Source organism: Rhinatrema bivittatum, chromosome 3 (genome assembly GCF_901001135.1).
Source record: "Rhinatrema bivittatum chromosome 3, aRhiBiv1.1, whole genome shotgun sequence".
Classification (NCBI taxonomy): domain Eukaryota; kingdom Metazoa; phylum Chordata; class Amphibia; order Gymnophiona; family Rhinatrematidae; genus Rhinatrema; species Rhinatrema bivittatum.
The window spans coordinates 444,993,661-445,017,029 of NC_042617.1; the positions used below are offsets into that span (position 1 = coordinate 444,993,661).

Consider the following 23,369-nt stretch of genomic DNA (forward strand, 5'->3'; position numbering starts at 1 on the left):
ATGAGGCGCCTGGTAGCGACTCCTGTAGGGAGTGAAGCGCTGTGAGCTTCTGCCCCTGGAGGGCCTTGGAAAGGCGCGCTGGTTCCTTCTGAACCGATCTTCCGGCAGTCGAGGTACTGGCGAGGCGCCCCATGTGCTGGCCAGTCTATCAAGGTCGCTACCGAACAGGGAAGAGCCCTTAAAGGGCAATCTGGTGAGGCGCGTCTTCGAGGGAGCATCAGCTGACCATTTCCGGATCCAGAGCTGCCTCCTGGCAGCTACGGAGGATGAAATCCCCTTGGCTGTTGTCCGGACTAGGTCTGATGCAGCATCCGTAAGGAACGAGAGAGCTGACTCCATGTCTGCTGCTGGAGCATTGTTCCTGACCTGTGACAAACAGGAACACGTCACCACTGTGCAGCAGGTTGCGATCCGCAAAGATAGAGCTGCCACCTCAAACGTCTGTTTCAGAATGGCGTCCAATCGCCGGTCATGAGACTCCTTGAGGGCCGCCCCCCCCTCAACTGGAATGGTAGTGCGCTTGACCACAGCGCTAATCAAGGCGTCCACCTGAGGGCACGCCAGCAGCTCCTGGATAGCCGGTGCCAGGGGGTAACATGCCTGTCAGGGCCCGACCCCCTTTGAATGAGGCCGCTGGTGCAGCCCATTCTAAATCTATCAGTTGTTGTGCCGCTTGCAAGAATGGAAAATGGCGGGCTGTAGGACGAAGACCTTCCAGCAGGGGGTTCTGCGCGGAGGGTACCGAAGCACTGGGACCTGTAATATCCAACTCCGCCAGGCACTGAGACACCAGGTCGGAGAGATCCTCTTTAGGGAAGAACCGCCTCATGGTTCTTTATGGCTCAATCCCTGAGGGAAGTTCCCCCTCGTCCGGGAGTTCGGATTCGTCCGATGAAACATCCGGGTCCGACTGATCCGGGCTGTCTGGAGGCGGGAGGTCCGGCACACGATAAGGGCGTGAAGGTCCCGGAACAGGATCCGCTGGAGCCGTAACCGCAGAGGCAGCCGCAGCCGGACCAGCAGAAACAGCAGGAACAACAGGAACAGCAGGGCCTGGACGGGAAGCTGTTTGCATCTGAACAAAAGCATGAATCCCCTTAAAGAGATCCACCCAGAAAATGGAGGCGGTCTCTAATCACCGGGGTACGAGATCCCCGGGGATTCCAGGTTGGTCGAGACAGCCCGCTAAATCCGGGGTAGCCCCTGGGGAACTGTCAGCGAATCGTGGCTGAGACTGGTCCTGACCCGATGCTCCCACGGCCTCCTCACATTGGGCACATAGGGAGTCTGGCTCTTCACTGTGCGTGGCTCTAAGCTGGCATTCAGAGCAGAGGCCGAGGGCTTTAATGCCGGAGGCAAGAGGTGCCCCTGCTGAGGCGTTCTGTTCCATTGAAAAATATGCGCTTAATAATAAGCGGCAGCAATATACGCTTTAATACAATAGGCGCTCAAGAATAAGCGGCAGCAATATACGCTTAATACAATAGGCGCTCAATAATATGCGGCAGCAAAATACGCTTAGTGCAACAGGCGCTCAATACAACAGGCGCTCAATAATATGCGGCAGCAATATACGCTCAATACAATAGGCGCTCAAGAATAAGCGGCAGCAATATACGCTTAATACAACAGGCGCTCAAGAATAAGCGGCAGCAATATACGCTTAGTACAACAGGCGCTTAATAATATGCTCTGTAACCAACAAACATTCAAGGGAACTCTCGTTTCGTGGTTTCTTTTGTGCGGTGGCTAGCGTAGCGTCAGCCTCTGTCTTTGCTTGACCCTATGGGCTACCTCCCGCGTTTTTTATTCTTTAATATTTGCTTAACAAAAACTTTTTTTTAATTTCCTTTAATTATTTTTTAGTCTTTTAAGAATAGTGCTTTATGGCATTCCCGTACTGCGGGCAGACCCGATTTCACCTGTGAATTATTAAAAAGAGCCACTTAACTTGGTGTCTGCTTATGCTTTACCGCTGCTCATAGGGGTCCGCTTCCGCTTGCCCGACATGGGCCATGTTTCGGCGTGTCGCCGCCTGCTTCAGGGGCTACGGGAAACCCTTCTGATATCCTGATTTACGGATTTGCCATTCAAGAAAGCACTTTACTCCTGCTAAAATATTTAAATACTGAGTCAATTTCATCTTGCTTTACTTATGATTAATGCTAAACCACTGTACGAGTATGCGGTACTTACTGTTGCTGCGTCTGAAACCTTTACGTGAGCGGCGCCCTTCACTTTCAAATCCGGCGTCTCTCTCTATTCCCGCTTTTATATGGCTTCTGTGAGCCAACCCCTTGGCCAATCATTATATCCTCCTCGGATCCTTAGTGCTAGCATCCTAGGGTGCTCTGCTCATTGTTATACTTGATGACGTCACCTATACGTTTGTGTATTTGAAACTTTGCGATTGTACTGATCTCAGCTGCCCAAATGGGCTGGCCGAACTTGTATTTCAATGTATAATTTATCTATGTGTATGATGTTATTCAAAATATTGCTTATCTTCTAAGCAAATACGTTCGCTTTTTAGCGGACTTGAGAGAGACCTACTCGCTTTTGAGCCTCTAACAGGCAGGCTTCTTCCCTTTTCTCTGCGGACTTGACAGAGAACCCCTTTGTGTTTCTATTTTACTATCGGAATTCTGCCTCAACCCAAGGGGTTTAAATCGAGAGATAAATTGGTCCATTTTCGGCTGAACTCAAATTGTATAAGAGCAATAATAAAGTACATTCCAGCATATCTCCCCTGTGGGGCTTTATAAAGTCCTACAATAGCTCCAACTAAATGAAAATTTAAGAATAGCCCTAATTAAATGAGGAGACATCTCAGCTATATAATGCGTGACCATTGGCCCATAGAACAAATGCAGGGAATACATCTTGACTCACCTATAAAAGACTGGGGGTTGTTTCAAGCAATTGACAAGCACAATGAAAAGAAATAACAATGAAAAGGGGTAGTAATTGGTTACAGTACAGTAGCGCTGCAATAAAGCGTAAAAAATAAGTCGTCAGCTAAAGGGTTCAGTCCCCCGGTCTTGTTATTGAATGTTCGATCAATAGGGACATGCAAGTGGCACAACACGTTATTAAGTATATAACACAACGGCTCTATAAGGAAGTATCTTACATAAGCCACATAGGGGGACCGCGGCATTTATTAAACATACAGTAATAACATTAAAAACAGTAGTATTCGGCACAGATGCATAAGAAACAAATGTGAGTGAGTAATCAATTTAAAGAGAAGTTTATTCAGTTTGAAAAATTGAGGCAGAATTCCGATAGTAAAATAGAAACACAAAGGGGTTCTCTGACAAGTCCGCAGAGAAAAGGGAAGAAGCCTGCCTGTTAGAGGCTCAAAAGCGAGTAGGTCTCTCTCAAGTCCGCTAAAAAGCGAACGTATTTGCTTAGAAGATAAGCAATATTTTGAATAACATCATACACATAGATAAATTATACACTGAAATACAAGTTCGGCCAGCCCATTTGGGCAGCTGAGATCAGTACAATCGCAAAGTTTCAAATACACAAACATATAGGTGACGTCATCAAGTATAACAATGAGCAGAGCACCCTAGGATGCTAGCACTAAGGATCCGAAGAGGATATAATGATTGGCCAAGGGTTTGGCTCACAGAAGCCATATAAAAGCGGGAATAGAGAGAGACGCCGGATTTGAAAGTGAAGGCGCCGCTCACGTAAAGGTTTCAGACCCAGCAACAGTAAGTACCGCATACTCGTACAGTGGTTTAGCATTAATCATAAGTAAAGCAAGATGAAATTGACTCAGTATTTAAATATTTTAGCAGGAGTAAAGTGCTTTCTTGAATGGCAAATCCGTAAATCAGGATATCAGAAGGGTTTCCCGTAGCCCCTGAAGCAGGCAGCAACACGCCGAAACATGGCCCATGTCGGGCAAGCGGAAGCGGACCCCTATGAGCAGCGGTAAAGCATAAGCAGACATCAAGTTAAGTGGCTCTTTTTAATAAGAATTCACAGGTGAAATCGGGTCTGCCCGCAGTACGGGAATGCCATAAAGCACTATTCTTAAAAGACTAAAAAATAATTAAAAAAGGAAACTAAAAAAAGTTTTTGTTAAGCAAATATTAAAGAATAAAAAACGCGGGAGCTAGCCCATAGGGTCAAGCCAAGACAGAGGCTGACGCTACGCTAGCCACCGCACAAAAGAAACCACGAAACAAGAGAGTTCCCTTGAATGTTTGTTGGTTACAGAGTTATTGGACAAGGGAACGAGGTTAGTTATTGATTAGTGCTTAATAATATGCGGCAGTAATATATGCTCAATGATATCCAATATGCTCTCAGCAATAGGCGGCTAGCAATATACGCTCAATGATATGCAATATGCTCTCAGCAATATGCGGCTTAGCAATGTACGCTGAACAATACGCAATGTGCTCTCAGCAATAAGCGGCTTAGCAATGTACGCTCAATGATATGCAATATGCGCTCAGCAATGTACGCTGAACAATATGCAATGTGCTCTCAGCAATATGCGGCTTAGCAATATACGCTCAATGATATGCAATATGCTCTCAGCAATATGCGGCTTAGTCATAGACCTGCGCCTATTATGGGCGCTCAATACCTGAGTAAGGCCAACAAAATGGCGCCCTTCCACGGCGTGCCACCCACAAGCCACGCCGCCGATCCTCGTTCCTCGGAGACCAAAAAGTAAGAGATGTACGCCTTACCTGATCCTCGGCGCTTCCCGGCTAGAACCCGGGCGATCTCCGGCTGCGGGGGGAGAGGGCAAGTACCTTCACCGCCGCGCTTTGAGGAAGTGCACCCGCTGCCTCGTCCACGCCGGGACCGAGGCGCCTCGTACGCCTCTCCCGAGCCTCGCCCGGGGGCTACGTCCCTGCCGCGATTCGGCCACCGGACCGAGGACTTAAACCTCCGGGGGATCACGGAAATCACCCCGGGAAACTCAACTGGGGGAGGGACCTTAGGGTATCACCGCAGGAGTGCGGGGCTCGATGGTGCTGTAGAAGTTTTAGGAAAAAGAAAGTAGAAAGTAGATTTGGAAACACGCTCAGCGAGTGTGCAGGCTCTCCAAACTGCTTTGGAGACGGAAATTACTAAGTTGCTACGCTTCCTGTGGGGGTATATATACACCCGTGCTGACGTCAGATCCGTCTCCAACTGCTAGCACGAGCATACTATACCCATTTGTTCTGAGTCCATCTGGCTACACAACAGGAAATTGAATCTTTATTGGTAGAAATCCCTTGTGTGTCGGGGAAGACTATAGTGATAGGAGTATACAACCGTCCACCTGGTCAAGATGGCGAGACGGACAGTGAAATGCTAAGAGAAATTAGGGAAGCTAACCAAATTGGTAGTGCGGTAATAATGGGAGACTTCAATTACCACAGACTATAAACAGTTATGTTAAACCACAACGAATGCAAATCTCGTTGAAAAGACGTCGGGTAATTTTATTTTCTTATATTTCAATGTGCATTACTGTTGTTTATAGAGCCATCATAACACCTGCAGGCATACCAGCATATTTAGCTTGAAGGTTTTGCCACTTCAGGTCATATTTAATCATTGGCTCAAGTCCTTTATTCTTCAACTTATTTTTGTTAATTTTTGTTTTTGTAAAATTCTGTATCGGGGTAAATGTATTCCTTGAAAGTAACTCAGAGTATCAAGGAAGTTTAGAGCCCAGTCCGACGCGCGTTTCGCACTGCTTCATCAGGGACTGAAACACAGATTCTCCGCTTTTGTTATTATCAACGGAGAGGAGTTGCCCCGTTACTCAATTGTTTTTGGCTTGCTTCTAGCCTTCCAACCTTGTCGCCGTCGCCTTGTTTTTGGCTTGCTTCTAGCCTTCCAACCTTGTCGCCTTGAGACGGCGACAAGGTTGGAAGGCTAGAAGCAAGCCAAAAACAATTGAGTAACGGGGCAACTCCTCTCCGTTGATAATAACAAAAGCGGAGAATCTGTGTTTCAGTCCCTGATGAAGCAGTGCGAAACGCGCGTCGGACTGGGCTCTAAACTTCCTTGATACTCTGAGTTACTTTCAAGGAATACATTTACCCCGATACAGAATTTTACAAAAACAAAAATTAACAAAAATAAGTTGAAGAATAAAGGACTTGAGCCAATGATTAAATATGACCTGAAGTGGCAAAACCTTCAAGCTAAATATGCTGGTATGCCTGCAGGTGTTATGATGGCTCTATAAACAACAGTAATGCACATTGAAATATAAGAAAATAAAATTACCCGACGTCTTTTCAACGAGACTTCAATTACCCCAATATTGACTGGGTAAATGTATCATCGGGACATGCTAGAGAGAGAACATTCCTGGATGGAATAAATGATAGCTTTATGGAGCAATTGGTTCAGGAACCGATGAGAGAGGGAGCAATTTTAGATCTAATTCTCAGTGGAGCACAGGACTTAGTAAGAGAGGTAACGGTGGTAGGGCCGCTTGGCAATAGCGATCATAATATGGTCAAATTTGAATTAAATCCACGGCTCTCATGCTAAACTTTCAAAAGGGAAACTTTGATAAAATGAGAAAAATTGTTAGAAAAAAACTGAAAGGAGCAGCTACAAAAGTAAAAAATGTCCAAGCGGCGTGGTCATTGTTAAAAAAATACCATTCTAGAAGCACAGTCCAGATGAATTCCACACATTAAGAAAGGTGGAAAGAAGGCAAAACAATTACCGGCATGGTTAAAAGGGGAGGTGAAAGAAGCTATTTTAGCCAAAAGATCTTCTTTCAAAAATTGGAAGAAGGATCCAACAGAAGAAAAAAGGATAATGCATAAATGTTGGCAAGTTAAATGTAAGACATTGATAAGACAGGCTAAGAGAGAATTTGAAAAAAAGTTGGCTGTAGAGGCAAAAACTCACAGTAAAATGTTTTTAAAATATATCCGAAGCAGAAAGACTGTGAGGGAGTCAGTTGGACCTTTAGATGATCGAGGGGTTAAAGGGGCACTTAGAGAAGATAAGGCCATCGTGGAAAGATTAAATGATTTCTTTACTTTGGTGTTTACTGAAGAAGATGTTGGGGAGGTACCCATACTGGAGAAGGTTTTCATGGGCAATGATTCAGATGGACTGAATCAAATCACGGTGAACCTAGAAGATGTGGTAGACCTGATTGACAAACTGAAGAGTAGTAAATCACCTGGACCAGATGGTATACACCCCAGAGTTCTGAAAGAACTAAAAAATGAAATTTCAGACCTATTAGTAAAAATTTGTAACCTATCATTAAAATCATCCATTGGACCTGAAGACTGGAGGATAGCTAATGTAACTCCAATATTTAAAAAGGGCTCCAGGGGCGATCCAGGAAACTACAGACCGGTTATCTGACTTCAGTGCCAGGAAAAATAGTGGAAAGTGTTCTAAACATCAAAATCACAGAACATATAGAAAACCATGTCGGTTTAATGGCACAAAGTCAGCATGGCTTTACCCAAGGCAAGTCTTGCCTCACAAATCTGCTTCACTTTTTTGAAGGAGTTAATAAACATGTGGATAAAGGTGAACCGGTAGATGTAGTATACTTGGATTTTCAGAAGGCGTTTGACAAACTTCCTCATGAGAGGCTTCTAGGAAAAGTAAAAAGTCATGGGATAGGTGGTGATGTCCTTTCATGGATTGCAAACTGGCTAAAAGACAGGAAACAGAGAGTAGGATTAAATGGACAATTTTCTCAGTGGAAGGGAGTGGTCAGTGGAGTGCCTCAGGGATCTGTATTGGGACACTTACTTTTCAATATATTTATAAATGATCTGGAAAGAAATAAGACGAGTGAGATAATCAAATTTGCAGATGACACAAAATTGTTCAGAGTAGTTAAATCACAAGCAGATTGTGATAAATTGCAGGAAGACCTTGTGAGACTGGAAAATTGGGCATCCAAATGGCTGATGAAATTTAATGTGGATAAGTGCAAGGTATTGCATATAGGAAAAAATAACCCATGCTATAATTACACAATGTTGGGTTCCATATTAGGTGCTACAACCCAAGAAAGATCTAGGTGTCATAGTGAATAACACATTGAAATCGTCTGTTCAGTGTGCTGCAGCAGTCAAAAAAGCAAACAGAATGTTGGGAATTATTAGAAAGGGAATGGTGAATAAAACGGAAAATGTCATAATGCCTCTGTATCGCTCCATGGTGAGACCGCACCTTGAATACTGTGTACAATTCTGGTCGCCGCATCTCAAAAAAGATATAATTGCGATGGAGAAGGTACAGAGAAGGGCTACCAAAATGATAAGGGGAATAGAACAACTCCTCTATGAGGAAAGACTAAAGAGGTTAGGACTTTTCAGCTTGAAGAAGAGATGACTGAGGGGGGATATGATAGAGGTGTTTAAAATCATGAGAGGTCTAGAACGGGTAGATGTGAATCGGTTATTTACTCTTTCGGATAGTAGAAAGACCAGAGGGCACTCCATGAAGTTAGCATGGGGCACATTTAAAACTAATCGGAGAAAGTTCCTTTTTACTCAACGCACAATTAAACTCTGGAATTTGTTGCCAGAGGATGTGGTTAGTGCAGTTAGTATAGCTGTGTTTAAAAAAGGATTGGATAAGTTCTTGGAGGAGAAGTCCATTACCTGCTATAAGTTCACCTAGAGAATAGTCACTGCCATTAGCAATGGTAACATGGAATAGACTTAGTTTTTGGGTACTTGCCAGGTTCTTGTGGCCTGGATTGGCCACTGTTGGAAGCAGGATGCTGGGCTTGATGGACCCTTGGTCTGACCCAGTATGGCATTTTCTTATGCTCTTATGTTCTTATCCTAAAGCCTATATATGCAACAATAGGTCTAAGACTGACAACTTTCAATTAGAAAGGGGAATTAGACAGGGCTGTCCGCTGTCACCGCTGTTATATATTATTTCACTGGAACCCTTAATTCACAAGATTAAAGAGGATGCCAAAATATGTGATATCCCAGTAGGGTGTCAGGATGTAAAAATGATGATTTTTGCGGATGACATGTTGATGGCATTGTCTAATGCTCGATTAACTCTCCCACTAGTTTTAAATCATATCTTTATATTTGGGAGTTTTTCAGGACTAAAGCTAAGCTTAACAAAATCTGAAGCTATGCACATCGCAGGCACATTAAAGGCGTGACTTTCCTTTGATGTGGTCCCTAGAAACTATTAGTGAGGCATAAAAGTACATAGAGATACCCAATATTGGTATGATTAGAACATCAAACCCCTCATGCAGGAATTTAGGAAAAAATTACCAAGTTGGAACATTTTCCCCTTTCACTTTCTGGCCAAATTGCTTTGGTTAAAATTATATTGGTTCCTAAGGTACTTTATAAATTGCAAATAATATGGAAAAAAGATCTGCAACTACTGCAAAAAATATGGTCCAAGTTTTTCTGGAAATCAAATATGGCATGACCAAAATTCACCACATTATTAGCTCCCAAGGACAAAGGAGGGATAGGATTCTGATATAGGCTACTACAATGTTACATGTCTCTTAAAGATCTTGAGAGAATGGTTAGAGGCAAGAACTGAAAACTTTATTACAAGTTTGGAATGAGAATTCATGAAGTCATTTAATCTATCTTACCTAGTTTATGCCAAAAATGAGAAATTACCATCCTTTATTTTAAATTTGTTACTAGCCAGTGCTATGAGAAAATGCTGGAGTCATATAAGGAGGCATTTGAGATTGGGTTGGCAAACATCTTACAGTATGCCATTTATAGACAACCCACATTTTTTAAACCAAACATCCAGAATAAAAAGTTATAAATGTTATGCGAGTATGGTATTGCAAAAGTACAGCATTTTGTTAACTTACAAACTATTGCATTCAAAACTTGCATTTTAGTGAAAGAGACTATTTTGTGTATAAGCAAATATGTAGTTATGTTAAGTCATTGACTTCCATGGATAAAGAGTTTAGCAATGGCGTGTTTGCAAAAAGGTATGTCGCCATTGCGTTGTTGTATAAATTTTTACACAACACTAGCAATTATGGCATTTATGAAAGTTTGGCTCTGGTTTGGTCTCGAGACCTGTCTTGTAGTTTAACTGAAAATGAACTGTTAGATGGTGATATCTTAACCAGACGTCCAATTAAATGTATTCCTTTTTGGGAACTTTATTTTCGTATTTTACATAGAACCTATCTGGGCCAAGTAAAGCTTATGTAGTGAAAACAGCAATCTCCGATAACTGTTTAAAATGCTCAGCACCACTAGTGCATTGTGTCTGGGAATGTAAAGGCATACAAAATTTATGGCAATCTTTACAGGATTATTTTGCCCTGAGGAACACTGTGAAACTCCAGTGCATAGCCATTTGTTATCACCTCCAGAACCCACTGGTCTGATGTGATCTCGACCCACCTCCAATAAAAAAGAGAGAGGTGACCCCCTATCTCCTGTTCCTGAGGGTAAGTCTGCACACCTTCACTGGGAGGCATGGAGGGCTCCACTATCTAAGCCTGCGCCCCATCTGGGCTGCCTGGGATGAAAGGACTGAGATCTACCCAAAGGTCGAGCCCTCTGAAAGGCCACTCCTTTGTAGGGTCAAAAACGTTTGAATCCCCTTGTACAACCTCTCGTGCTGAAGGAACGCGGTGTCCATTTCTTATCCTCTGGCAAAAGAGGAACCTGGGACTCACCCCACTTATTGGCCATTTTCTCCAGCTCGCTCCCACACATGAGCAAGTCTTTAAAAGGCAATTTTATGAGGTTTTAGACTGAGGTTATATCGGCCGACCAATTTTTCAGCCATAACTGACGCCTGACCTCTATTACCGAAGCAACCCCTCTGGCCAAAGTGCAGACCAAATCACAGCCTGCATCTGCCAAAAGACGGCTGCTGGTTCCATCACTGTCCTGGAATTCACACCAGATTCATTGATCTTCTGAGAGAGAAGTAAACAAGAGCAAGCCACCAGGGAACAACAAGAAGCTATCTGTAAATTCACTGCCACTGCTTCAAAAGCCTGCTGAAGGATGGCCTCAATTCTCCTATCCTGTGCATTCCACAAGGCTTCTCCCCCTTCTACGAGGATAGTTGTCTGCTTGGTAATGGCACACACAAGTGCATTCACTTTCAGAAAGCGCAATTGCTTTCTCACAGCTGGATCCAGGGGCTACAGTCCTTCCAAGGCTCGCCCCCCTTTAAAATTAGCTTCCAGGGTGCCCCACTGAAGATCAATCAATTCTTGAATGGCCTCCATAATAGGGAAGAAACAAAGAAATCCAAATGGGATCTTTCTTTGGCTCAGACATGGATTCAGCCCCCGATACTCCCAGCATCTTCAATGTCTGGGAAATCAGAGCCGGTAACTCATCTCTATGAAAGAACCGCAACATAGTTCTATACAGCTCCCATCCCAAAGGATCAGCTTCATCATCCGTGCCATCTGGGTCCCTATCAGGGAGACCCACAGATCTAGGTGTACTCCGGCGCTTACCAGCAGCACCAGGCATGCGGGAATCTGCCGTCTGTGATCTTGACCTGTTAAGATTGGTGGGGGCTGAGGACTGCGCCAGAAGAAAAGACTGCAGTCCTTGAAAAAAAGGTTCTACCCAAGAAAAGGCAAAGGGATCCATGCCAAAACCAGGGGGCATCTGTCCTGTGCCCACTGAACTACCTTCCCCCGCTGACAAACCAGTTAGGGGAACTCCAAAATCAGGCTCACCTCAGGCAGCTCTTCTTCCATTCCCGCATCAGGCTTGGTAAAATCAGAAGAAGGCGGCAAGTCTCCATGAGCCTCCAAACAGCACTGACACAACTTAGAGGGAATGCCAGGCTAGGATGCCCGAATATGACAAACTGCATAAAGGGTAAGGCTTCTTTTCTATAGGCGCTATCAGTCTGTCAGTATACTCTAATAAGTGTCTGAAAAGATTGCGCCCAGCTGCATCCGCGCTGCAAAAATTAAGAGCCCAGATTTAGGTGTCCAAAAATTAGGCACTCAATACTGTGCCTCAATAAGCACAGAAAACTGAGCTCTCACCAAGCCACTCATATAGCATGCGTAAATAAGCGCATGCATGTGAACACTCAGGTAGGCGCCCCTATGCGCACAAATTAGGCACCCAACTAGGCGCACAGTGGGTGCACAAGCACAAACCAACAATATTGAAAAGGGCAGGAAAAATGCGCAAAAAAATGCTATCACGGCCTACCATGCAGCGAACAAGACAAGCCTGAGAGCGGGACCTAGCCAAAAGGCTGCTGAACCCACCAAGCTGCCCACATCCCCTGAGCTCCACCGGAGGCAGGAACGAACACCAAGCATGGAGACCGGAGGGGAGAGGAATCCCTACAAAACTTCCCCTTGTTCTCTCCTCCCCCCCCCCTTTTTTTTTTTTTTAAATTACTCTTTTCCTAAGCTCAGCCTGTCCCGGCTGAGTACAAAGTCTGTTTCCGGCTGCAGGGGGAGAAGGCAAGGACCTTCACTGCCATGCTCGGATTCCTGCATCTACTTGCCTTTCAGCTGTTTTTTTTTTTTTGTTTGTTTTTTCAGGGTTTTGTTTTTTTTTTACTGCTAAGTCCTCGCCGGCTGAATAAGAAACAGCTACCAGATCAAGGCACTCATATGAGGGAGGAATCCAATGAGAGAGGGACCATAAAGTATCACCACAGGAAAGCAGGGTGAATAAATCTCTTTCTTCTTTTTCTCCTTTAAAAATTTTTAAGCAATCCCCAGTAGGGAGATGCACATCCACCATCTGCACCTCTACCAGTGTGTGTGTATATATATATATATATATATATAGATATATATATATATATAGATATATATATAGATATATACACATATATACACACTGTGATGTCAGCTTTGCTCCGTCTCCATCTGCTGGTAGAGGTGCATAACCCACTGGTTTTGGATCCACCTGTCCGCAAGCTAAAAACGCCACAAATAAAAAAACTTCCCAGTGCTAGACAAGTACAGGACATTTTCTTGCGCCTAAGGCAGACCACCCTGTGGTTCCTCCAAGAGGGCACAGGGAGAGGCAAGCTCTCCTATAGAAAATTGGGGCCAGGAGAAGAGGGATGCAGACCTTCCCGCAACCCTCAATATCTGTACCAGACCTTTATTGTTTACAGACTGGGAGTCTTTTTTTCATGTGTACTGTGACAGGTATTTATGAATAATTATTTTCCTCAATTAAAAAGAAGGGAGTGTAAAGGTGTAGTCAGTATCAAAAATGCAAAAGGAGTAATACAGGAGGAAGCAAGAATTTAATTTCTTTTGATACAAAAGTTGCATGGTTATTTGAACATTTCTAGCAAACATGTGAAACAATTAAGCGACATCTTGTTTTCCACTTAACGCCTTGTTTAATGAACAAAAATACTTTTTCATTGCCTGGGTTGGAGAACCTACCCCTATCTCCAAGGGTCCCCACTAGAATCATGAGAATTACATTTTGGTAAACCTCTTTTCTTTTACTATTAAACAGAAATTTCAATTCACCCCAACTTCTGAGATACACAGTGAAAGAACGAACAATATGCCAATCAAGGACTGCATGGTGCACTGTCATTATGTTTGGGTTTCGTTAAGTCTTCAGTATAGGGCAACCAAAGGGACGTACAGCACAGGAAACAATGGGTGATGATTAGGTGCTTTCACTGTACTAAGTTTAAAGTAAAATACAATTACAGGAAGGAAAACTGCCATAAAGTAGTTTGATGGACAGACCGGATAAAGTCATTAACATGTGTTTACCATGCTGTTCACTCAGGGCTTTATGCCTTAGAAGTATAGTTAAAGTTTCATGTTAACAGCGACATTAACATTAATCACATTGTATGTAAACTAGCTGATTAGCAAAATTTTGCATTTTAAGTCAGCTTATTTACATTTTAACACAAAAACCTACACCATTGGAAAAGAAATGCATTACCATCAGCACAAACGCAGACACTAATACAGTTTAGTAAATGGGCCCCTAGATGGCTATTATCTGCCAACATAATCTGTGTTTCTATATAAAGTTAGATCTATTTTTTCTACCACAAAGCAAGCATTTAGGTTCCTATCTGAAGCATTTCATAAGAATTCAGTTTTCGACTTTAGGCTGAGACTTCATTAATTCCCTACACCCTTCTGAAAGTAAAAGCAGCCTACACCCAGTGCTGCAAGTAAGCTGGTACAGTCTGGTACATAATACCTGTGAGACAATTAGTGGAACTGTCTCGGAAAGAGAGCCAGGCTGCCAGAGAACACTCCCACAATAACTTAGCAGAAGCGCTGCCCATGAGGCTAGTGCCCCCAACTCTACTGGCAACATCAGAACCTCAGCAGAAAACAACCTCAAAGGCAGCAGGCAAGCAAGAGGGGACAAGATGTGACTGAGGTGGACAGAAGCTATCCTGCTCCCAGCCTCTCTCTTTCTGTTGTTTTCCATTTCCCCTGCTCTTTGTAGGGAACAGGAAGTGAGGGGTGAGCCTGGAGCAGGCAGAAGAGATGATTAGAGCTATTCAACTCTCTAATCTGGCTTCTGGTGGCAAGAGAGTAAATGCCTGGCTGTATGAGGGGGGTGACTGTTGGAGAGATGAGCAAGGGGTTGAAAGCTAGGACGAGCAAAAGAGTATGAATGTTGTCTCCTTCTCCATCTCCCTGAAGTCAGCAATGCAAATGGGTGGTTTGACAGAGGGAGGAGGAAGGGCTAGAGAGAGGCACACACACCCCATTTCAGGCAATGCAGCATGGATTTCTTTAATTTATAATTATGTATTTCTTGATTTTTTATTTTTTTTTTGCAATCTACCCCTAAACATCAGACAACATAGTCATCACTGACATGATTTCTGGAAAAAAAAAAAATATCTTAAACAAAAGTTTAATATTTAAAAGTATGATGTCCAATTATGTGTTTTTTTCGGGGGGGGGGGGGGGGGGGGCTAATCATGTTCTTGGAGGGGGTGACGGTGGGATGATCACAGTTGTTCAGTTTATCAAACTCTCAGCAGTAAGCTATTGGCCTAAAGGTTCATTTGCAGGGGGGGAGGAGGAAACGAGGCTCAAAGTTTGCCTAGGGCTCTTAATGCCCTTGCACTGGCACTGTAAACAGTTACCAAAATTAGCTTTCCTATTGCCCTGGCTTCTGGCCTCCTAGGTACCCAAGAGACTTATTGGACAATACTGAAGTCACAGCACAAAAAGCACGTAAAGCAACAAAATTAGGTCTTCTATGCACGGTTAGTAAATTTGTTAAAAATTGAAAAACCACTTTATTAAATTGACTAACAATTAGCTAACAATCGGGCCGATTCAGTAAAGTACGCGGGAGAGCGCCAGGCATGCGCACAGGCCACTCGCCTGTGCGCGCGATACAGTATTTAAATGAGGCCCGGCGGTAGAAACGGGCAAAAGGAGGCGCTAGGGACACTAGCGCGTCCCTAGCGCTTTTTTGACAGGAGCGGTGGCTGTCAGCGGGTTTGTCAGCCAACGCTCAATTTTGCCGGCGTCGGTTCTCGAGTCCGCTGACAGCCACAGGCTCGGAAACCGGACACGGCAAAATTGAGCGTCTGGTTTTCGACCCGACAGCCGCCGGCCGACTTCAAATTTTTTTTTTTTTTTAACTTTTTTTTACTCTTCGGGATCTCCGACTTAATATCGCCATGATATTAAGTCGGAGGGTGCACAGAAAAGCAGTTTTTACTGCTTTTCTGTGCACTTTCCCGGTGCCGGAAGAAATTACCTTTTTATTTTTTCGCGCTAATTTCTGAAAGTAAAATGTGCGGCTTGGCTGCACATTTTACTTTCTGAATCACGCGCGAATACCTAACAGGGCCATCAACATGCATTTGCATGTCCAATGGCAGGAGCGCACTGTACTGTATCGGCCTGAATGACTATTAATTGATGTAAGTAGTACTGTAGTTAGCTAGCTACTGAGACCCTGAGGGGGTTTTTTGTGTTAAAGGTCACAGAATCTCTTTTATGAGGTGGCAGGGTTCAGGCAGAGTCAATACAGTACTGGTAAGAATTAAAATCTACTTGCACTCCTGCCTATATTTTAAAAGTTTCTAGTTTATACACAGACATATTAGACATGAGAAAGAAAATCGGGACCGACAATCCCAATCCATGCCCGCAATGCAGGGTCTCTTAGATCTCAATCAACGATTGCTATAATAATTCACGACAGAGCTCCCAAGATGACTGGGCAGACTCCTTTATTTTGATATTGTGTTCATATTATTGCAGTCTGACCACAACACGATACAAACCATGCCAATCAAAGAATGGCTAGGGTTTCAAATCCAGCTCTCTTAAAACCATTAGGGAGGGTCAGTGTGGAGCACCAGTCATTTCTTTTTATCACAAGCATCAGGAAAACATGTGGAAGATGCAGAGATGTGTGGAAATAAATGGAAATGGAGGGAAGAGCCTTCTATTTCTAGGTTTCCATAGCCCATATTGGCCAAAGTCTGGACAGCAGCTCCTGCTTATAATCAAAACTTCTATGAAGATGAAAAGTACATTCAGGTAAGAAAAGCTTTATTTTTTTTTAAACAGGGGAAATAAAATTAATAAAGCTTAATGATGCTTCTCCTAAAATATAAATGATTATTATTTTTCAATTTGTGGCTATTTCAATGAAAGAAAAGACATAAACCCAAGCTGATTTTAAATAGCAAAGCATCTGTTCATGACACTCTAGCATCCAATCTTTTATCAGGCTCTGCTGCATAAACCATGGAGCTGCATTAGGGCCTAAATTCCTGCACCCTTCAAGAATGTATCATCAATGATTAGTACTCTAGCAAGCATGCAACACCACCGGTGCTATTCTGGGCAGACAAGCAAAAGAAGTGCTTTCCCCAAACTTTAGAGCTGATTGCTAAACCAACACTGCCCCCTACTTGTACCAAAATGTAAATTTGTTACACACAAGAAGGCAAAAAAAACTGAAAGCACCAATGTTTTCTAATATGATCCCCAATAAGAAAAAAAAACTGATTTAGATTAATTGAAGAATAAGAAAGTACTGTGGGATCTTAGTCTTCTTTGTATCTGTTTATTTAAAATTATATTTAAAGGCTTATAGGGAGATTTACTATAGTGCTATATTTTACCATGAAAAGAGCAAATAGGAGCAAAATATCATGCAGGGGCATTCCTGAGATATTAGGCCTCTCCCCAGTCTAATCTCACAGCCGTTTCCGTTGCGATAAAAAATATTGCGGAGAAAAACACGCAATGGCAATTCACTTCGCCCGAGGTCGCCATTAAGTTAAAGGGCAATGCAGCCGAAAAATAAACCACCCCTCCCACTATGTCCAAACCCACCCCATGGGGGTCTGTTTAGACTCCCCACCCAACCAGGCAAGCAGGGGCAAAGGTTCAGAAAATTAGTTTAAAATCACGTGACAACCCCTCCCCCCATGATTCCGAGACCCCCCACCTTCCTCCGAAGGTATCCATACCCCTGCCCCCTTTTCCACAGAAGACTTCCCTAATGTCTAGTGATCCCACCCTAGCCCATCTACTCCCGGCCACCCCCATACCTTTGAAAACTCCCCTAGTAGTCTAGTGGCGGCTCAGAGCCCCCTAACTCCAAACCAGTAAAGTCCATGTTCCAAATTTGTGCCAACCAGCCTTTGTTATGATTGTGACATGTATTCAAATCCTGATGGTCCAGCTGAAAAATTTGCTACAACTCCTGAGTTGTAGCTGTTTTTTCAGCAAATAATATGGTTTTTGCCAGCTGAGTTATTGGATTAGCATGAAATTTCCTATTCATGAAATGCTTTGCATGCAAATCACATGCAACGCAGCTCATCTAAATAGAGAGCGCTTTTTTAACCAAATATTGTGCAATATCACCACAATATGGGTATATTGCATGATAAATGCTGTTTTTTTGCATGTTATAGCCTTATCATGGCTTTGTAAATATACCCATAGTTTTAAGCTTTAATGGACCAACAGCTAGCTATGGACAATACCTGGACCATATGGGGCCTCCAAAAACTCAAACAGTGAAAAAAAAAAAAAAAAAAAAAAAGACAGTCTTTATTTTACATATTAATTCTATTTTAACTGAAGCGCATCAAAAAAACAATCACAAGACAGATCTAGTATGATGGGTAAGACAAGGTCAATACCAAAAGAAGGAGCAGAATCATGGCGTATAAGCAAAAGAGAGAACATGGGATTGAGGAGACTGTTTAAAAAGATTGAAATGAAAAAGGATGAGCAGATGGAAATTCCAGAGCAAAGAAAAGTGGAAGCGAAAAGGTCCAAAACTGGACAGCGAAGAGACAAAGTAGCTTTAAAGATGCTAAGTGGAAATATCAGACTGGAGCGTACCCAGAGGGATCAGGGCTATCATACAGGGAGGAGAAGAACCAAAAAGGAAAAGGTGATGTTTGAAATGTGATCTCAGCTAACTGGGAACCACTGATGGCAGTGAAGGAGAGGAGCAGCAGGAGCCCAGCAGAGGGAATGAAAGGCTGGCAGTGGAAGTGAGAATTTTCTGTAGGAGTGCAAATAGAAGTGAAGAAGACCATCGAGTATGGAATTGCAGTAGTCTATGGAGAGAATGAGAACCTGAGCAAAAAGGTAAGCTGTATTTTAGGAAAGAGCAGATTTTGAATAGCTTTGCAAGACAGAATAGTGAATTCTTCAATATCAATAAAATGAATATGGAAGGACAGAAGGGGTCAAATGTTGACCCTTGACAAGTAGTAGAAGATATTCCCACGGTTAATGTTGTGAAGTTGGCAAAGTCAAGAAAGAGGCTGTTCACTGTAGCTCTCCCTAGTCTCTGGAACCAGTTGTTGGATTCACTTCATCTACAGCAGTGATTTAAAGCATATAAGAAAGCTCGTAAAACATTCTTTTCTGGGGAAAGCACTTGATCTGCCTGTTTAATTAATGGTCAATTTATCTTGGCTTTGCCTTGATTTACACATTTATGTATTTTTAGTTGTATGTGTTTGATAAACTTATGACTATGAGATAAGGCAACATGTAAAATGTGATAAATAAGAGATAGTGAAATTGTAAGTACTTATTGAGACCCGAGTAGAGGAGATGAACAAGATGGTAAAAAAACAGAGGTAAAATAGAGGAGCTTGGTTTTCTCCATATTGAGCTTCAAATTATGGTGACAATCAGATGCCAGATTTGGAAAGTTGGTGAAAGATGAGGACAGAGTAAGGGAAAAAATGGTGGACAGATCAGAATATAAACGAAGAACAGAAAGAATGGGGCAATGCTCTAAATTTCTAGTAGGACTACAAAAAGAACAGCAATGCTAAAACAGTGGCTTATATGAGCTGGCTGCGGTAATATATTTATTGTAAGGAATCTGATCTCTTGGTGAGGGACACTATTAGAGTAAGACAATGGCAAATGAAGTCACTACAGCCACTAGACATGGACCCTTTTCTCACTCAAAAAGAAACCACCACAAACACCATTAGGATTAAGCACCAAAAACCTCCAGCTGGGCTCATACTTCTGCTCCATCTACTCCCTACAGGACCTTGGGTTGGTTCAGTGTTTACGGGTTGGATAGTTTTGACTCTACCCTGCAACGCACATAAAAACATTGGCCCAATAGCTATCAGTCCTAATTTTTGGACAGTCTTGTAAGTTCATATAAACAGCCTTATTTTATCATATTGCATTTAGTTAAAAATAAATCACTTAAGCTTAACTTAAAAAAAGAAATACATTTTAAGTAGTGTTATTAAATTCTAACATCCAAGGCAGTTGGATACACATCAAAAGTGAATTATCTAGTACATAAAATAACATTCAGAATATTTTAATATGGTTTTAATCCATTTTCTACACAATTAATCTGAAAATGTTAAGCTATAACACTGTTTAAATAAATGTATACATAGGGTAGCTTCTGGGTAGAAATAACTAGTAAATCAATTTTAATGGCTTAAATTAGTTTTAAATAATGTTTATACAACCAATAAACAAGAATCATATATAGTTTGAAAACAATGTTAATATTTTTAACAAATACTGGAGAATGTGCTTCATGTCTGATGTCCTTTGAATCGATGGGAACGGTAAAGGCCTGATGCACTAAAAGGGGTTTTCCTATTTTGTGTCTATGGGAAAAAGAATTTGAAAATATCAAACAAGACTAGAGTTACTGAACTAATTCAGTAATCATTCAGAAAAGGAAGTAATGAGTGAGGTGATCAGATGACACAAACATATTCAGGGTAATTAAAATGCAAACAGACTGTTAAGATCTGCAGTAGAATCTTGTGAGGCTGAGGAACTGGGCATCTAAATGGCAGATGAAATTTAATGTGGACAAATACAAAGTGATGACGTTACATTTGGCCGGCCGCACTCGGACTCACTCCCACACCGGTAACACTTCCTTGATGCGGCAGAAACACCATGATGATACTGCAGGCCCCAGCCTCTGGCTGAGTGCCGACCCGCCACCTTCATCTTGCTCTCCCCTATGGACCTCATAGGCACACACAAGCGCGCCACACGGCCTTACTTAAAGGCCAATGGACTCTTGCTGTCTCCAGCGGACTAGGGGTCCCACCTAAGTCCTGTCGGCTGCCAGAACCCAAGGGCTCAACCTGTTGGGGAGGCAGCTAATAGAGGTGAAGCTCAGTCTGTCCCGCTACAGGACAAGTTTGCCAGATGTCGACCTAGGCCTCGTAGGTTCACCTATGAGGCTGCATCAACCATGCTGCAGAACCAAGGGTCACTCCCACACCACTCATTACATACGAAATAGGGAAAAATAAACCTAACTCTATGCATAGGCTGCTGTTTTCCCTTTTCAGAGTTACCACCCAGGAACAGGATACTGCAGTTATTATGGACAATACAATGAAAGCCTCTGGTCAGAGTGCAGCACTGACCAAAAAGCAAACAGAATACCACAAGTTATTCTGAAAGAAATAGAGAATAAAACTGAATATCATAATATCTATGTATAGATCCATGGTGCAAACGTACCTTGAATATTGTGTGCAGTTCTGGTCACTGCATCTCAAAATAAATATGGCAAAACTAGAAACAATACAAAAAAAACAAAACAAAAAATTATAAAAGGGATCGAACAGCTCCCTTACGAAGAAAGGTTAAACAGGTTACGGCTCTTCACCTTGGAGATGAGACGACTGAGAAGGCATGATAGAGGTTTATAAAATCATGAGTGGTGTGGAGCAAGTTAATAGGGAACAGTTGTTTACCATTCCAAATAGTACTTGAACTAGGGGACACTTAACTAAACTGGTAGCAGTTTTAAAAAAAAATTAAAAGTATTTTTTCAGTCAGCACACAATTTAGCTGTGGAATTTGCTGCCCGAGAACGTCATCAAAACTAGTAGTATAGCTAAGCTTAAAAAAAGACTGGGAGAAATTTCTGGAGGTCAGATCCATTAATGATTGTTCTCCAAGTAGCTTTTGGGATCACAAGTGAAGTCTACGAAATAATCTCATCCTAACAAGTGACCCAAATTGGCTGCGGTCTGTGACACGATGCTGGGCTCGATAGATCTCCAGAGTCTGATCAAGCATGACATTTTCTATATTCTTCACAAGAAAACACAGCTGCTGATTACAGAAATATCAATATTAAACATCTTCACATTAGGCATCATCTCCTGCTCAAAAACAAGAAACACAACTCTCGCAGCAGCAATGCCTGTGCTAAACACACAGCTAGCTTGTCATTACCCAGCACTGTAAAATATATTTTTTTTGCTAAAACACAGATATGGAAACCAATGCTCATATGCTTCTAATCTAAAAATATTACCCATTCATTGCTTAATGATCTTGTGATTTGAAGTCACTTCCTCCTGTTAACCATAAAAGGAGTGGAAAAATCCTCAGGTTCAGTAGACTGGAACTAGTAACTTTTATTGTTAGGCAAATTTATTGTGGAAGAAGACGATAACGTCATATGTTGAGTGTGTATTTCCTGACTTCAGAAGGGATTTTTGACAGTGATTTCAGATATACTCCGCATCATCCCAATTTAAGTTGCATTACAGTCATGCCAAACAGTCTAAGAGATAAGAAAATGTAGGAAACGTTCTCTCAGTCCCCAACTTTGCACTACCGAAATATTAAAAAAAGAAACAATAAAAGTCTTCCTTTTTGCTGAATATGCGGTTTTTTTCTGGACTTAAGCTAAACTTGGACAAGTCGGAAGTATTAGATATTTTGGGACACTTACATGGCAACTGGGGTCCTTTCTCTCTAAGGTGGGAGACATCTTGTATTAAATATTTAGGGGTTTATATTCACAGAGATCCCAGGGAGTGGTATTCAGCTAATGTATCTTATATAATTATGGAATTTTGAAATTGCACGACGGGCTGGATGAATTTTCCCTTATCTTTAATGGGTCACAAAGCTCTGCTTAAGATGTCTCTCATCCCTAAATTGTTATACCCATTGCAAATGTTGCCCTTCGTGTTGTCCCATAAGGATTTGCAAATCATCTTGCATATTTGTTCCAGATTTGTGTGGCATGGCCAGCAGGCCAGGGTGTCCCCAGGAAAACTAATGGTACCCAAATTAGAATGCGGCTCGAGTTTCCCCCATATTTGCTATTATACTCTAGCATGCGCCTTGAGGGCTATGGGGGATTAGTTGTTGAAAACAGATTTGTTTGCTGATGTCTACATGGAAGCTGCTCTGGTCCGTCCCTATAGTTTAAGCTTTTTGAAGCATGCCGGTGTGGAAGATGTGCCTGCATTCATTGCTAATAATCCGTTTATTCAATATATGCAATATGGGTAGCCAACTCTGCGGAAGATGGTGTCTCTGACATGGAAGAGCTCACCCTGGCTACCTATATGTGGTAATCCGCAGTTCCCTGTTGAAGACAGCGTCCTTTTTTTTACAAATCTATCACTGGCAGGATGGGACAAGTTTCATGTTTTTATTGATTACCAAAATAGGCAGTTTTCCTTTCAATATTTCAAAACAAAAACCTGTTACCTATCTCACTTTTTATTTTAAACAAAAGAGAGAAATTCTCTGTGTATGTGAAGGACCTTCATATCACCCTCCAGTTGCTGAATTTTACAGCCAATATTCTATCCCATTCTATCTTTGCAGACATCCCCAGATTTGCCTTTTCTAGGGGCAGCAATATTAAAAATCATGTGGTCCATTCGGGCTTTTCTACATCTATTTCTACACCTACCTTGCCTTCTCTGCCTAATGACTGTCACCAAGGTTGTTACTTTTGCCAACTTAGATCTAGAATGGAATCCATGGTTATACCAACGGGCAAACAATTTTTGTTGCCTTTACATATGACTTGTCAATCTTCTTTTGTAATTTACTCAGCTGACTCCATCTGTTCGAGCTACAC

The 23,369-nt window shown here is 42.4% G+C and overlaps 1 protein-coding gene across 7 annotated transcripts in view; it reads right to left on the reverse strand.

Annotated features, from left to right (window-relative positions):
- Positions 1 to 23,369, reverse strand: part of KIDINS220 (kinase D interacting substrate 220) — a 376,999-nt gene that overhangs the window by 340,422 nt on the left and 13,208 nt on the right. Inside the window, exon 2 of one of the 7 annotated variants that reach the window (XM_029595821.1) lies at positions 20,993 to 21,046. The exons of the other annotated variants lie outside the window; for them this stretch is intronic. The gene's annotated coding sequence lies outside the window, so the exon portion shown is untranslated. The remainder of the gene's footprint in view (positions 1 to 20,992; positions 21,047 to 23,369) is intronic. 7 annotated transcript variants of the gene reach the window in all.